This window comes from Lissotriton vulgaris, unplaced genomic scaffold (assembly GCF_964263255.1).
Source record: "Lissotriton vulgaris unplaced genomic scaffold, aLisVul1.2 SCAFFOLD_236, whole genome shotgun sequence".
NCBI classification, from domain to species: Eukaryota; Metazoa; Chordata; class Amphibia; order Caudata; family Salamandridae; genus Lissotriton; species Lissotriton vulgaris.
In genome coordinates, this window is record NW_028246389.1 from 1049981 (window position 1) to 1064637 (window position 14657).

Genomic DNA, 14657 nt, shown 5'->3' on the forward strand with positions numbered 1-14657 from the left:
TGGTCACCCCCTCTTTCAAACTCCAACGCCAGGGAGGACGCAGGTTTGCGACTCTTGCTTCCAGATTCGAGAATTCCCTCCCTTTGGAAATCCGCTGCTGCACTAACCTCCTAATGTTCAGGAGACACCTTAAAATCTGGCTATTCACTCAGGCCCAGGTATAATACTCCACTGCTCGGGCATCTGCTAGTCAGCGCCATGAAACCTCTGGGTGTATGTGCGCTATATAAAAGATTATTAACATAACATAACATAACTTAACATAACATTTTTCTTAAAAGGGGGTTAAGGACGTTTTGGTCCAGAAAATCCTGACAGTTGTGAATAACTTGGCATGAACTTCACTTTGTCCATTGTTCTCCGTTATATCCTTCACCTCTAGAGGTCATCCAGCCAGTGCCAAAAGTTTTTTTTTTTTTACTGAAAAAGGCACTAGAAAAAGTACTTAAAGCAACCTTTGATACCATTGATATTCTAGGTACTTTATGATACTCCACATAGGAAAGTGCTTGTGCCGCATTATCCAGGTCAGAATCGTCAAGAAAAGTCTGAAACACAAAATTTAATTTGGTGACCTTGAAGCAAAAACCCTATGCCTTGTCAGAAGGGGTCTGGTTACTTTCTCTGCAAGAATTATGGATCACTAACACACTATCGGAAACAGAGATATTGTGTAGACATAATATTGTGTCAAAATTATAGACAACCAAAATATCAAGATGGTAAGTGCAAATAGGTAAGTATAGATTTACTATTCTTAACTCCACATCTACGTACCTTGAAGGTATATATATTGTCATGGTGCATATATATGGAGTTATATACAGTAAAGCTTTGCTTACCTATAGAAAAGCTTTTCTGAATCACAAAATGAGTTTTGCACCTCATTCCACATCACAGTAAGCAGAGGTTGCCCCTTCGAGTTATGATTTGCAAAGGAATGTATGTATAAGTGCTTTGCAACTACAATTATGGTTAGAAGCCATTGAAAAGTTACAAATTACCCAAAAAAGGTGGCAACTCATTCGCAAAGGGGAAGTTGTACCCATCGGATATCTTAGCTTTTGGGATTTTTCTGGGACAACTTAGGGGGGAGGAAGCAGTGGTCAGTGGACCTCTGTCTTCTCTCCCTGGTGTCTTCACAAACGGGAATTTCTTTTTTTTTTAAGCAGCACCTGCTTCTTAAAGGATTAAGAGCTACTTACAAAAAACAGAGATAAGGAACTTTAAAATCACTTGCAAATAGCAGTCTGTGTTAGTTACTATTCATAAGGTAGGTCTGTCATCGCCACAAATAGCAGTCTGTCTGCTTATTATTCATAAGGTAGGTCTGTCTTCACCGCACTGATTCTGGACATTTTTTGGCTGGATATATTAGGAAATAAGTCCCATCGCAAAATGACAGGCAGATTGGAAAAATTCAGCGTGCATTATCCATCTACTATTTGTGACCTGCCTGTTAGGACATCTGCTGCATGGTTGTAAAACTAATGTCGGGTTAGGCCAGAGTATAATATGATATTTAGATATACAAGTTAAGTTCGACACTGCCCCCTTGCCATCACCTCTCTCCACGTCTTCACTTCTTGCTGTTGTTTGTTTTGATCTAAAGTCACCATACCTTCTCCGATGAAAAGGGGCTGGACATGAATGAAGGAATTAAGGTATTTATGAAGCGCACAGTCATAAGGCGTCCAGGCGCTAAAGAGTTAAGAGACATAAGGATAGGAAGCAGTCAATCCCCCTAGTAACAGTACTACTCCGTTCAGTGACCAACTGGCAAATCCTCTATGCTTTTTATCCATCTTTGAAGCTTATTCAGATAGCAACAACAGAAGCTGAAGGTGTGAGGCTGTGTGGTTGTGTGGTGGTGGCAGTGCATGGAAGCACCTATACATACACTCAGACTTTATTTATCAGTGCTCTGACTCACGCTCTGATCCGTCCATCTGGAGAAAGATGCCTTATGCATATGGAACTCATCCAGTTGCGCACTGTGCACTTGGTGTTTTCCTACACCTTAAGAGTTTTTACTCGTACACTTGTTTTTTACACTTATTAATCAGTTATTTATTTTCATAATCTGATTTGTACAAGTCATCATAACAAAATACATTGTTTGTGCATCAGTTCACTTTCATTAACGATTATAGCATACATTGTTTAGTGATGCCAACATTTCCACATTATAACCAGTAATCACATTTCACAATTTTCACCTCTTGCCCAATGCATTTCGGTACCAACTGGTACCTTCATCAGGGGCTGATCTGTAAAAATATCAAATAAACTGTATGAATATTGTGTATATGATTTGCCCATGGGTGTATTCATTTACTAATGTTGCGATGTCATACCTGTTTCTCGTTTGTTTGTAATCAATCAGCTGTAAAATAAAACCACACAACCTGGTATTACCTCTGATTCATGAGGTTTAAGCGTTCAGACTGAACCGTGTTAATGTACATGATTAAGCTTACCTAGTGTTCTCTATAGACTGAGACTTGTTAATCTGTCGAAAAAATGCGTGAAAGCCCTGGGTTAGTACTGCTTGTTTCTGTCAACCAATAGACACCATTTGGCTAAAAAAGCCAAAAACGATATTGAATACGGTCAAGTCCTACCTGATCTTAAATGGTTGTGTTGACCTGTCAATACATAATAAGATACTTCAAACTTCGCTCAAGGTCACATTATTAAACGTGTCCCAGCTGAGATGCTCTTTTGACATACCTGAAAACATATGCTCTGTCAACCTACAACAGAAGAAACGTATAACGTATATTGTGTTATGCCGTTCAGATATGTCTGAGATTCCCTTTCCAAAATTACGCTGGCTCTAACTAAATACCTTTATCTTCGTCCGTCGGTGCTCATAAAAACCGCTATACCATTGAGTCGCCGTGTTTGTACTCCGCTAAACCGCCGCCGTACTCAGTTCTGCCATATACTCGCTACCGCGATTCAATCAACACAAACGACGTACTACTACTCCACACGTACCTCTGCAAGCTGCTCTCTGACAGCGCCATTTTGTAATATATACCGTTATTGCGTATTCTTAGGCAACTTTCTGTCAATGTCAGATGTTACCAGGATATATTTTCAAGAGTGTCATGTATTACCCGGCAATGCGTTACAGCAAATTTGTTACTTGAATAAAATGTTAAAACGATATTTCTGAATGTTAGTTATATCCATATTGTGCTAGCCGTAATTCTCACACGAAAAAGCAATCTAACATTTAAAACGGTGCGATAAACTGCACATACATGATGATGTGCTTTTTAGGTCTTGAATTCCGCGTTGACGTCTAGTTTAAGGTGTGCGTCAATGAATGTTGAACTGTATATTTGTGTGCATGATTGTTCAAATATATACATACCTAAATGTGATATGGCATGCTTAGTCATCTTTACAGAACTTGTTTACTCACAATAAACATTATTATTATGTACAAGTATACAACATAGTCACTTTTCTACCTTAACATGCTCTTAAATGCTAGCGTGTTAACATTTGTTAAATCAAACGATGTTATCATAATCTTACATCCATTGTGTACCGTTGTCAAATTCACTCAATGTTACTCAGTTTAATGAAGTCTCTGTCGGTTATCAATGCCTGTTTTATCACCACTTTTTCCGTTCGGTGTCAGAACTGTACACATTGCAACAATGCAATAACAGGGAATACTTTCACACACCCAACCACGGGTAAAATAATTAAACTTAGACACACCAGTGACTGTAATGCCCAAAATGTGATATATGAAATCAAGTGCCCATGTGGGATGATGTATGTGGGGAAAACAGAGCGAAAATGAAAATTAGATTAACGGAGCACAAAAGCAGGATTCGGAATCTGCATTTGTCTTCACCATTAGCCACTCACTGGAAGGAAGCCAACCACATGATCTCTCAGTTACGTTTTTTGATCATAGAAAAAGTGGTGATAAAAACAGGCATTGATAACCGACAGAGACTTTTACAACGAGAGTTGACTGGATTAAATACCTTCAGACAATGCACCCAACTGGGTTAAACGATAGATATGACCTCTCATGTTACTTATAGAGAATAGATAGCAGATTTTCAAATTCTTCATTAAACTGAGTACCATTGAGTGAATTTGACAACGGTACACAATGGATCTAAGATTATGATAACATCGTTTGATTTAACAAATGTTAACAGGCTAGCATTTAAGAGCATGTTAAGGTAGAAAAGTGACTATGTTGTATACTTGTACATAGTAATAATGTTTATTGTGAGTAAACAAGTTCTGTAAAGATGACTAAGCATGCCACATCACATTTAGCTATTTATATATTTGAACAATCATGCACACAAATATACAGTTCAACATTCATTGACACGCACCTTAAACTAGACGTCAACGCGGAATTCAAGACCTAAAAAGCACATCATCATGTATGTGCAGTTTATCGCACCGTTTTAAACGCTAGATTGCTTTTTCAAGTGAGAATTGCGGCTAGCACAATATGGATATAACTAACATTCAGAAATATCGTTTTAACATTTTATTCAAGTAACAAATTTGCTGTAACGCATTGCCGGGTAATACATGACACTCTTGAAAATATATCCTGGTAACATCTGACATTGTCAGAAAGTTGCCTAAGAATACGCAATAACGGTATATATTACAAAATGGCGCTGTCAGAGAGCAGCTTGCAGAGGTACGTGTGGAGTAGTAGTACGTCGTTTGTGTTGATTGAATCGCGGTAGCGAGTATATGGCAGTACTGAGTACGGCGGCGGTTTAGCGGAGTACAAACACGGCGACTCAATGGTATAGCGGTTTTTATGCGCACCAACGGACGAAGATAAAGGTATTTAGTTAGAGCCAGCGTAATTTTGGAAAGTGAATCTCAGACATATCTGAAGGGCATAACACAATATACGTTATACTTTTCTTCTGTTGTAGGTTGACAGAGCATAAGTTTTCAGGTATGTCGAAAGAGCATCTCAGCTGGGACACGTTTAATAATGTGACCTTGAGCGAAGTTTGAAGTATCTTATTATGTATTGACAGGTCAACACAACCATTGAAGATCAGGTAGGACTTGACCGTATTCAATATCGTTTTTGGCTTTTTTAGCCAAATGGTGTCTATTGGTTGACAGAAACAAGCAGTACTAACCCAGGGCTTTCATGCATTTTTTCGACAGATTAACAAGTCTCAGTCTATAGAGAACACTAGGTAAGCTTAATCATGTACATTAACACGGTTCAGTCTGAACGCTTAAACCTCATGAATCAGAGGTAATACCAGGTTCTGTGGTTTTATTTTACAGCTGATTGATTACAAACAAACGAGAAACAGGTATGACATTGCAACATTAGTAAATGAATACACCCATGGGCAAATCATATACACAATATTCATACAGTTTATTTTATATTTTTACAGATCAGCCCCTGATGAAGGTACCAGTTGGTACCGAAATGCATTGGGCAAGGAGTGAAAATTGAGAAATGTGATCAATGGTTATAATGTGGAAATATTGGCATCACTAAACAATGTATGGTATAATCGTTAATGAAAGTGAACTGATGCACAAACAATGTATTTTGTTATGATGACTTGTACAAATCAGATTATGAAAATAAATAACTGATTAATAAGTGTAAAAAACAAGTTTACGAGTAAAATCTCTTACAGTGTAGGAAAACACCAAGTGTATAGTGCGCAACTGGATGAGTTCTTTAACCCATCATAACTCGCAATTCAAAACAGGAGTGACAAACCTAAACAGTTGCAGCACCGATAGATTAGGTATATACTTTTGACAAACCTGGTGTGCTCCTCACACCCCCAATAGCCCGTTATGCATATGGAAGGCAGGAGTGAGAAGCCTGTTTGTGACAGGGCTACCTTGTTGGTAAATGTGTTAAATTATGTTTCCATTCCATGACCAACGGTAGCCCATAGCCCTACGTAGTCAGTGGTGATTTTCAGCAGAAAGCCAGTCCCGGCAATGGGATGGCTATCAGATTTTATCACCATAGGAGACTATCAGAAATGAGCGGCTCATAGAGTGCTCTGTCTTTCAGCATTCAGTGACATTGGCCACGTTTACTGACCCTAACCACTCAGTCATCTCCATGCACTCATATATATAATCCTAATCTCCGACCATCTAAATGCAGCTAATGATCGCCATCATCCCTAATTTTCATATTCTGTGAACTTCAGCAGTCAGTGACCATCAGAACTGAATAACCATCAGTACAAAGTCACCTCCATTACTCAGTGACACTCTTGGCTAATATAGTCATCATTTAGCGACTCCTGATGGTCACTGACCTTCAGATGTTGGCGAACTTCAGTATTAACTACCCCTAAACTCTCAGCAATCCTCAACTTTTAGAATTCATCACTTTTCAGCGAAATGCAACACTCAGTGAGCTTCAGCACATACAATGCTACACGACACTGGGTGACCCTCAGCAGTCGGCGGCTCTCAGTACTTGGTGTCCATCACCATATTTTCATCATCTGCACCCAGGGAACTTCAGCATTTAGTGACTCTCTGTATTCAGTGACATTAGTACTGAATGTGCCATAGTGCCCTGCAACCCTCATTGCTCAATGGCCTCTCGCATTCAAATCACTGAATACTCAGGGGCATATTTATCAAGATGTCTTGCAACAAGGTGCAGCAAGACACCTTGCTGCGCTGAGTTGTGTAACAGGGAGAGGGCAGGAGTGCTCCAAATTTAACTTTATATGCCACATTTCTGTCCTCTCCTTGTGCTGGTGCACTAAAGTGCTGCGTAGTGCCAACACAGGCACCCTTGCACAATGGTGCAAAGGTTTCCTGTGTTGCAGGCAGGATTGTTTTTGTGCAGGAAGAGGTATTTTCCTACATAAAAACAATAGTTTGAGGCTTTTACCTCTTTCTATGTGTGCTGCAGAATGCAGCACACACAGAAAGAGGAAAAATGAGGAGAAATAAAGATATTTATCCTAATTAGGCCTCCTCTGGGTAGGCATAGCATCATGACCCATTCCCAGGTCTACCACTCATGGTAAGTTTGGAAATGTGCCAATATCCATGAGTGGATGTGTGGGAACACCCATGCTCCATCAATGAAACGCCTCCCTGGGGCAGAGTAGAGCAAGACAGATACTTGCACTGCTTTGCACTACTACAGATTTACTAAGCACCAAGGGGCTAAACAAGGTGGCCTTGCGAGGCTTGGTAAATCTCATATAGGTTTTGCGTTACCTTGCAAGGGCAACGTAACATTTTGATAAATCTGGCCCTCAGTGTATTTCCGCACTGAGATGCCTTTGGCATCCAATGAACCTCGAAATTCAGTGATTCTCCACACCGATACATTTAATTTAGCTAGAGAACTCCAGCTCTCAACCACCCATTAAGATTAGCGTCTTGAAACTCTCACTGACCATTACTACTCAGTAACACAGCAACAACCAACATTCATTATTTTTGGCAATCATGAAACTGTAAAAATGAAAGACACCCAGCACTTTGTGACAGTAAGCAATTGAAAACATTTGGGGCAGATATATCAACACTGCACCAGTGCACAGTCACAGAAAGGGATACAAAGCAGCACAACAATTGATAAAGTAGTTACTTTCCAGTGCAGAACTTGGTAGGCTGAAAAGTAGCCCTAAAAGTAACAAAATAGCACTTTGCTATGCTTTACACTATTTTGCATTAAGATGGCGTCCTGTTGGTAGAGCATGGGCATACCCAGTCTAACACCTATGTTTTTTAATGTAAATCCCTATCTACTGAAATTGGTTCACAGAAATGTGTGCCAAAATATAATGCCTCCATGAGGTTGGTGTTAACAAACAGAAAATAATGTATTTCTCCTATCTTATCTTCCATTCTATGTGTGCTGCACTCTACATTACACATCCAATGTGTGAAAAGTTTTAAAGTTAATGTAGTGTACCCTTCCAGAATAAATCTTATGCTACATATCATACATGACATTTGCACTCTATTGAAAAGGATGTATCCGGGGTGCTAGGCAGCCTATCTGAGGACCAGTGCTAGGGAAGAGAGCAGCAGTGTGATATAGTAGCTATGGGCACCCTACCTGATGATATTGTTTAATGCAGTGCTGGGGGGGATGAGAATACCGGACACTTGGCTGGGAGCGGAGGTGGGCCCAATATTCAAAAAGGGGTCGCCCCTGCTTCCAGTCAATTACCGTCCAATTAGCCTCATCGATGTGACCCAAAAGTTGTTCGGCAGATTAATCCTTGATAGGCTCCAAAGCTGGATGGATGAGACGGACATTTTAAGCCCTCTTCAGGCGGGATTTAGGAGGGGAGTCTCAACAGTCGACCAGTTACTTAGACTTAACATCCTGTACTGGAAGACAACACACCTAGAAGGGGGGTCACTGTATGCGGTTTTCGTTGATCTCCGTGCCGCCTTCGACCTGGTCCCACGGGCCAGGTTGTGGGCAGTACTGGCGGATCTGGGTGTTCCCGGCGATATACTGCACATTTTAATCAGGCTACATACAGATAATTACGCCCGTGTGAGATACGGAAAGGGCGGTAGGCTGACAGATAGGTTCCCTGTCCAACGAGGGGTAAGACAGGGATGCGTGTTGGCGCCGACCCTCTTCTGTCTTTTTACAAATGGGGTAATAGAACATCTGAGTAGGATCCCCAATGTTGATGCTCCACAACTAAACTACAGCAGGGTGCCTGCGATTATGTTCGCGGATGACACCCTGCTGCTGGCAAAAACACCAATGGGGCTGCAGAGAGTTTTGGACGGTTTCTTGGAGTTCTGTAACAAAAGGGGTCTAGAAATAAACCCCTCCAAGACCAAATTCATGATTCTCAGCAAAAAACCCAAAAATTGCCCAAATCCCCGTCTGGGACCTGTATCTCTAGAAAGAGTCCAAGTAATCGAGTATCTGGCCATTACACTTAATCAGTCTCTGACCTGGCAGCAACATAAATCAAAGGCCACTATAAAATTAATTCAGAGGGCGGGAGCTATTTCTAGAATTGCCAAGAAATCCTATCTTCGACCTCTGACACCGGCAATACACATTTACAAAGCGCAAGCTAGAGGAGGTATTGCCTACGGGGCAGAGTTATGGGGACACACATCGCTACAAAATATTCAGGTTGCAGAAAATAATTTTATAAGACAGCTAGCGGCTCTCCCCCTGAGAATGGACTTGGCACTGCGCCCAATCACTGAAGAACTGGGCCTAAAACCTTTGACTTACTGGAGACGTCTGTGGAGCAGTCAGGATCTGGGCCACTACAGAAGCGAATTACAGGAGCTGCTCAGGCTAATACATGTGTCCAAAATCCCTTGGTTAAAGTATATCCGGGACATGTGCACAACACTTGGAATCCCTGAGCTGTGGTGTAACCCTGAAGCAACTGCCACAAACATTCCAAGGAAAGAACTCTCCAGACTGTTTTACAATTTTATGCTCGAGAGAGCTCTGGGTTCAACCAGGGAAGGATCTCTAAGTGACATTTTTACCAAAGCAAAAGACTCCTATAGACCTGAGTATGTTTTGGATGCCATGTCCCCTGTGCATGTAAGAAAGATTTTCCTGCAATGGAGATATGGCTCGCTACCACTGAGGGCCTTCACCAAATCCTGGAACGGCAACCTGGAGTTGCCTACATGCCCAGCATGCAATTACAAGCTGGAAAGTGAGCTACATGTGGTATTCTTTTGTAGAGCGTACAGTAAAATCAGGAGTTACTGGCTGATCCCATACCTAAAGAACTTGGGTTTCCGAACCTATGCCCCAGCGTATAGAGTGCTAAAAACAGATTTATCACCTACAACTGTCTTTGCCATGGCGAAATTTTTGACGGCAATGTGGAGAGCACGCGCAAGAATTATAAAAGACTCCAATATGGCATCTTCTATTAACTTTTAAGCTTAAACCATACATCTTTTTAGACTCCAATAATGGCCTTTTAAAAACTTGTAATACAGAAATCATTTCAATGTTTTATGGTATGTTTATGTGTTTATCTTTTATGATCTGAAACGATCGAAATAAAGATTATTTGATTTGATTTGATATAGTAGCTATGTCTGTGTGGTGCTCTCTCCCACATGTACATTGCAGCGCAGCAACTATGATTGCTGCACAGTGTTGTGCTAATGTTTAGGTCAAGTCTAGGGAGCTTGCATGCGCTGTCTGCAAGCCCTGCTGTAAGCATTATAGCAAGTGTAATCCTGCCTGATGCTTGCCATTGGTTAACTACTGGGTTACTCTTCTTTCCTCACTCTTTATTGGTTGGTGCTCGCCATATATCACTTACGTTTCATTAGAAGGAACATCAACTGCCATGTGTTCTAAACAGGGCACATTTTGGTTTTCCCTGTGTTGGCCTGGCTGTGTATGACACAGGCCACGTTGGCTTTGCACACGTCACCAAACATGTTTGCTTCTGTGCCACATCATATTTTCTCACTGAACCTATACCAGTTTTCCCGTTCTGTTCTTTCCTGGGATTTAGTCTGAACATCAAACAAGGTCAAACAACAATGTCCCTTGTTATTCTGTTTTGGTCTGATACTCATACCTATACACAACACAGCAATGCAGCTGCGCTTTATGAACATGTGAACCTCATCATATAGGTATGCATAGCAATGTAACACACAGAGAGACAGATATTTTCTGAGAGAAGATCATGGCTGTGTATGAGATGTAGAATGTCCATCTGTGTATACTAAGGTTCAGGGTCCGCTGCTGAACCCAGAGATCTTTGCTGTATAATCAGTTTGCTTCTGTTGAAGGGAGGGCGGTTAGGCTATTGTGTCTTACAATATGACAGGACTTTTCATAACATACGGGTTATTGACAATGCTGATGGTATTTTTGCTAGGCAGTTGTTTTCTGATTGTGGCGCATATACTGCATTCTAGAGCACGATTGTTTAAATAAACATTTCAAACTTTCTTTGTGTCTCTGTCATACCTTATTGTGGACTAGTACAAGTGTGTGAGTGAAAGGGATTGTCCTGTCACTGCAATCCCTGAGAGGGTCAGGAGTGTTGTGTTCTGGGATGTCAATTCACTTGTTCCTCTGGTTATGAGTACGAGGGCAAGTGAGACACTATAGCTAGTCAGAATCGGGCTCATGGTACTGAGGTTGTATGGCGACTCAGTCCCTTTCGACTAACGTTCTATGGTCCCAAGTCTAGTTATGTTACCGAGCACTATCCTTGCTACATGACCATTATTACGCTGAAAGTGTTCATGTGTTCTGTTTAAGGACTACTTGTTTTATTTTCTGCTATTGATATTCTCTCACCACGGAGCTTAGCACAGCGCCCGGTTTCAAGTTTTTTTATTGACGTGCATGGCACCCGCTTTACAGGCTGCCATGCACATAAGTTAAATATTCATGGGTTCCGTGCTTTATGTTTTACCACGGTGCCCGGTTTTATATTTACAACATGGGTGCCGGGCTTTATGTTTGCGCATGGCTCCCGCTTTTATGTTTAAAAAAAGCAATAGCTTTATATCTTGCAAATGCGAGACCTATTGCATTGCAAATGCTTGTTTGTAAATGTGTCCTTCCATACTAAGTAAATTTCAATGTTCATTGGTCTTTACCAGTGCCTAATTTGTAAAAACTTGAGTGCTAGGCCATAGGTTCTGCTCAGAAGCCCACAGCTGGTGCTACCAAATGTTAGTGATGCCGAATACCAAGGCTGCCTAGTCTTGAATCGACCCCTTACTTTTTTCATCCACGCTCATACATTCCCTGCACCCTTATCTTGCTATTGCAGTTCTTTTACATCCCTGCTTTTTCCTCTGTGCCACTATTTTCCATCTGTCTCTTTCTCCTTCTCCTTCTTTGCCCCTTTTGTGTGTTTGTCTCTCCTGTGCCAGGTCAAAGTTTGATTATGACATGTAAGTCCTGATCTCAAAAAACAAGTGCAAGAGGGCCACATCTGCAACTATTAGCTCAGATTAGGCACTGTCTTTAGCACTATATGACCTATAGCATTCACGATCTTAGTGCTCTGTGACTTTTAACACTCATAATTATCAGCAGACGGCAACCCACTGTACTCGAGCCCTTCACAAACTTCTCAACTCACTCTTAATTGTGAAGGGTGTCACCTCACCCTCCATAGGCTTCAGTGGGGTCCATCACCATGATAACCTTAATCCCCCTAAGAACAAGCATTGACATAGCCAATAGGTCCTGCCTTTGTGACCTTGTAAGTGTTTACCCATGCAACAGTTGATGTTGTTGCACCAAGGATATTGTGCTGCATAACTAAATACTAATAAGGTCCCAAAGACGAGACCTATTGGCTATGACAATGCTTGTTCTATAAAGAATTAGAAAGCAAAGAAGAAGCATAAGCTAACGTGGATGAAGTAACCATTACATATGGAACTGGAAAGCAGCAAATGCAAAATAGGAGTTACATGGCTGCCTTTCGGGAAAATGGACTGTCAAGTTGTGTTGAACTGTATTTTAAAATGACCCACACGACTCCATTTTGTGTTGCCATGCTCTCTGCAACCTGGTGAAGAACTGTTTTCCACGTCCCTGTTGAAACTTGCACAACCCTCCCCACTCCTTGTGGTTGAGCCGATTCCGAGAAGCTGCCTGTGTGCCTCACCCCCCCAGTTGTGTCAAAGACTCAGCTACATCATGTCCATTGTTGGTAACTCAGCCTGTCACAACTCCTGTGCCCGTGACCATACCATCTGGTCAAGGAAGCATGAGGCTCTGCCCCATGACCAAACCATCCGATCAAGGAAGCACGAGCTGCGCCCTGTCACCAAACCATTGAGCAAGGAAGCACAAGGCTGTGGACATTGTGCAATCAGAGACAGATGTCCCCTGGCCACGATTGCACCACAAGACTGACGAAGAACTTGTCAGATGAGGAACTTATCAAAATATGGATCTATGTCTTATGCAAATGGGCGTGGCTAGAGCTATAAGTATGTGTCCGCTGCGGATTGAAGCAGCAGTCTCAGCAGAATTGTCTTTGTACCATTCTGGGACCCTGTCCTTAGCTCGAGCTAATAAATACCTTACTTCCCTCCACGGCTGGTTGTCCTGGTCTCTTTGGTAATGTATGATTTAAGCAAGAAGAACCCGTAGATTCTAGGTGTCCCCTGCACCACTGGCTTTGACTCTCCTTGTGGGGGAGAGGTCTCCAAAAAGCCGGTTCTACAATTTGGCGCCCAAAGTGGGGCATCTTCGGTGGTCGTCATCAAACCTGGTGGTCGTGAGGGGTCAGTGATCGAATTCCAAGGGAGGCGCGCCACTACATCGGCACTACATCGGCTGAAAATTGTCTTTGTGGGCCCGAGGTCTCCGATTGCGTGATTCCTCCCTCCAGTGGGCTACCCGACTGCGGCCCCGACTGACGCCCCAGTTCTGGTTCCTAGTTTTTGGAAATCAAGACCTTTGTGACACTTGCTGTGTGATGGAAGATTAACGGTCAGGTAAGAGTGGTAGTGGCCCACTTCTTTGGTGAATTGTATTTTGGTTTTGGGTATTGTTTGACTTTTGCAAAAGCCGAAGCCAGGGGTAAGTACAGTTGTATACTGTAAACATTAGATTTTACCCTTTGATGTTTGGAACCAGGATACACATCTAGAGATGCCTGGATTTAGTAAGTTTCTGAAATGGTGTTGCTGTTATTGTACACAGGACTCCGGATTTGAGGAATCTTGTCGGATTCTACCTTTGGGGACCCCTAATCATGAAGTCTATGCTAAATGTTTTCCTCACTTTGGCACAAATATACAAAAGGTAGTGCTGAATTACAATGGCCAATGTACGGTAGTTTTGAACCTCCTGTATTAGATAATTTTTGAGGAAAAGTTGTTTCAAAGAAAAGCTAGACCTGAGATGTTTGATTAATTTCGGGTTTGGAGCAAGGAGTCCAAACAGAAAGAAATCAAACTCAAAAAGAACTAAGCTAAAATAATGCGTATGAGTGTGATTCAGAAAGCCCAGAATCATGATAATCAGAGAATAGAAGAGGGTATAGTAATACAGTATAGATTAAATAGAATGCAGGTAGATGGATGTTACATTACAAAGAAGGTTCCCAAAAAGGCCCGGGACAAGGAGGATGACCCTCTCATATCCTTCATGCTGAACACCCCTCCACCCTATACTCCCGCCATGTATCTGACCCATGATCCCGCCCAATTGACCCCCGCTTCTGCTCCAGTTATTGCCCCTGCCCATGCCCTGGTTTGTCCGATTCTTCAGCCACTTGTTCCCAATGCCCGACTGTTCAGGCCACTATACCAATGCAAGTCCACCCTTCTTTTTCTCTTGTTGCACCTTCTACTGGTCCTGTACCTGTCCAACCTAATATGCTTTCAACTCCCGTTGCAACCAACCCATTTCTTGTTGACAGTCATCCGACACCTTCCCCCAGTGCGGGGCTATTAGCGAATGCATGGTCAGTGGTCCGTGATTATATCCCTTATGTAACTGCGCATAGACTACCCACTCCCAGACGACGCACCTTGCACAGACTGATAGGTAGTACACAGGAACAGCTCGCTATGAGTCAACAAGCTCGTATGTGGATGGAAAATAACACTATGTACACTGCTCAGGATATATGGATGACAATGGATAAGTG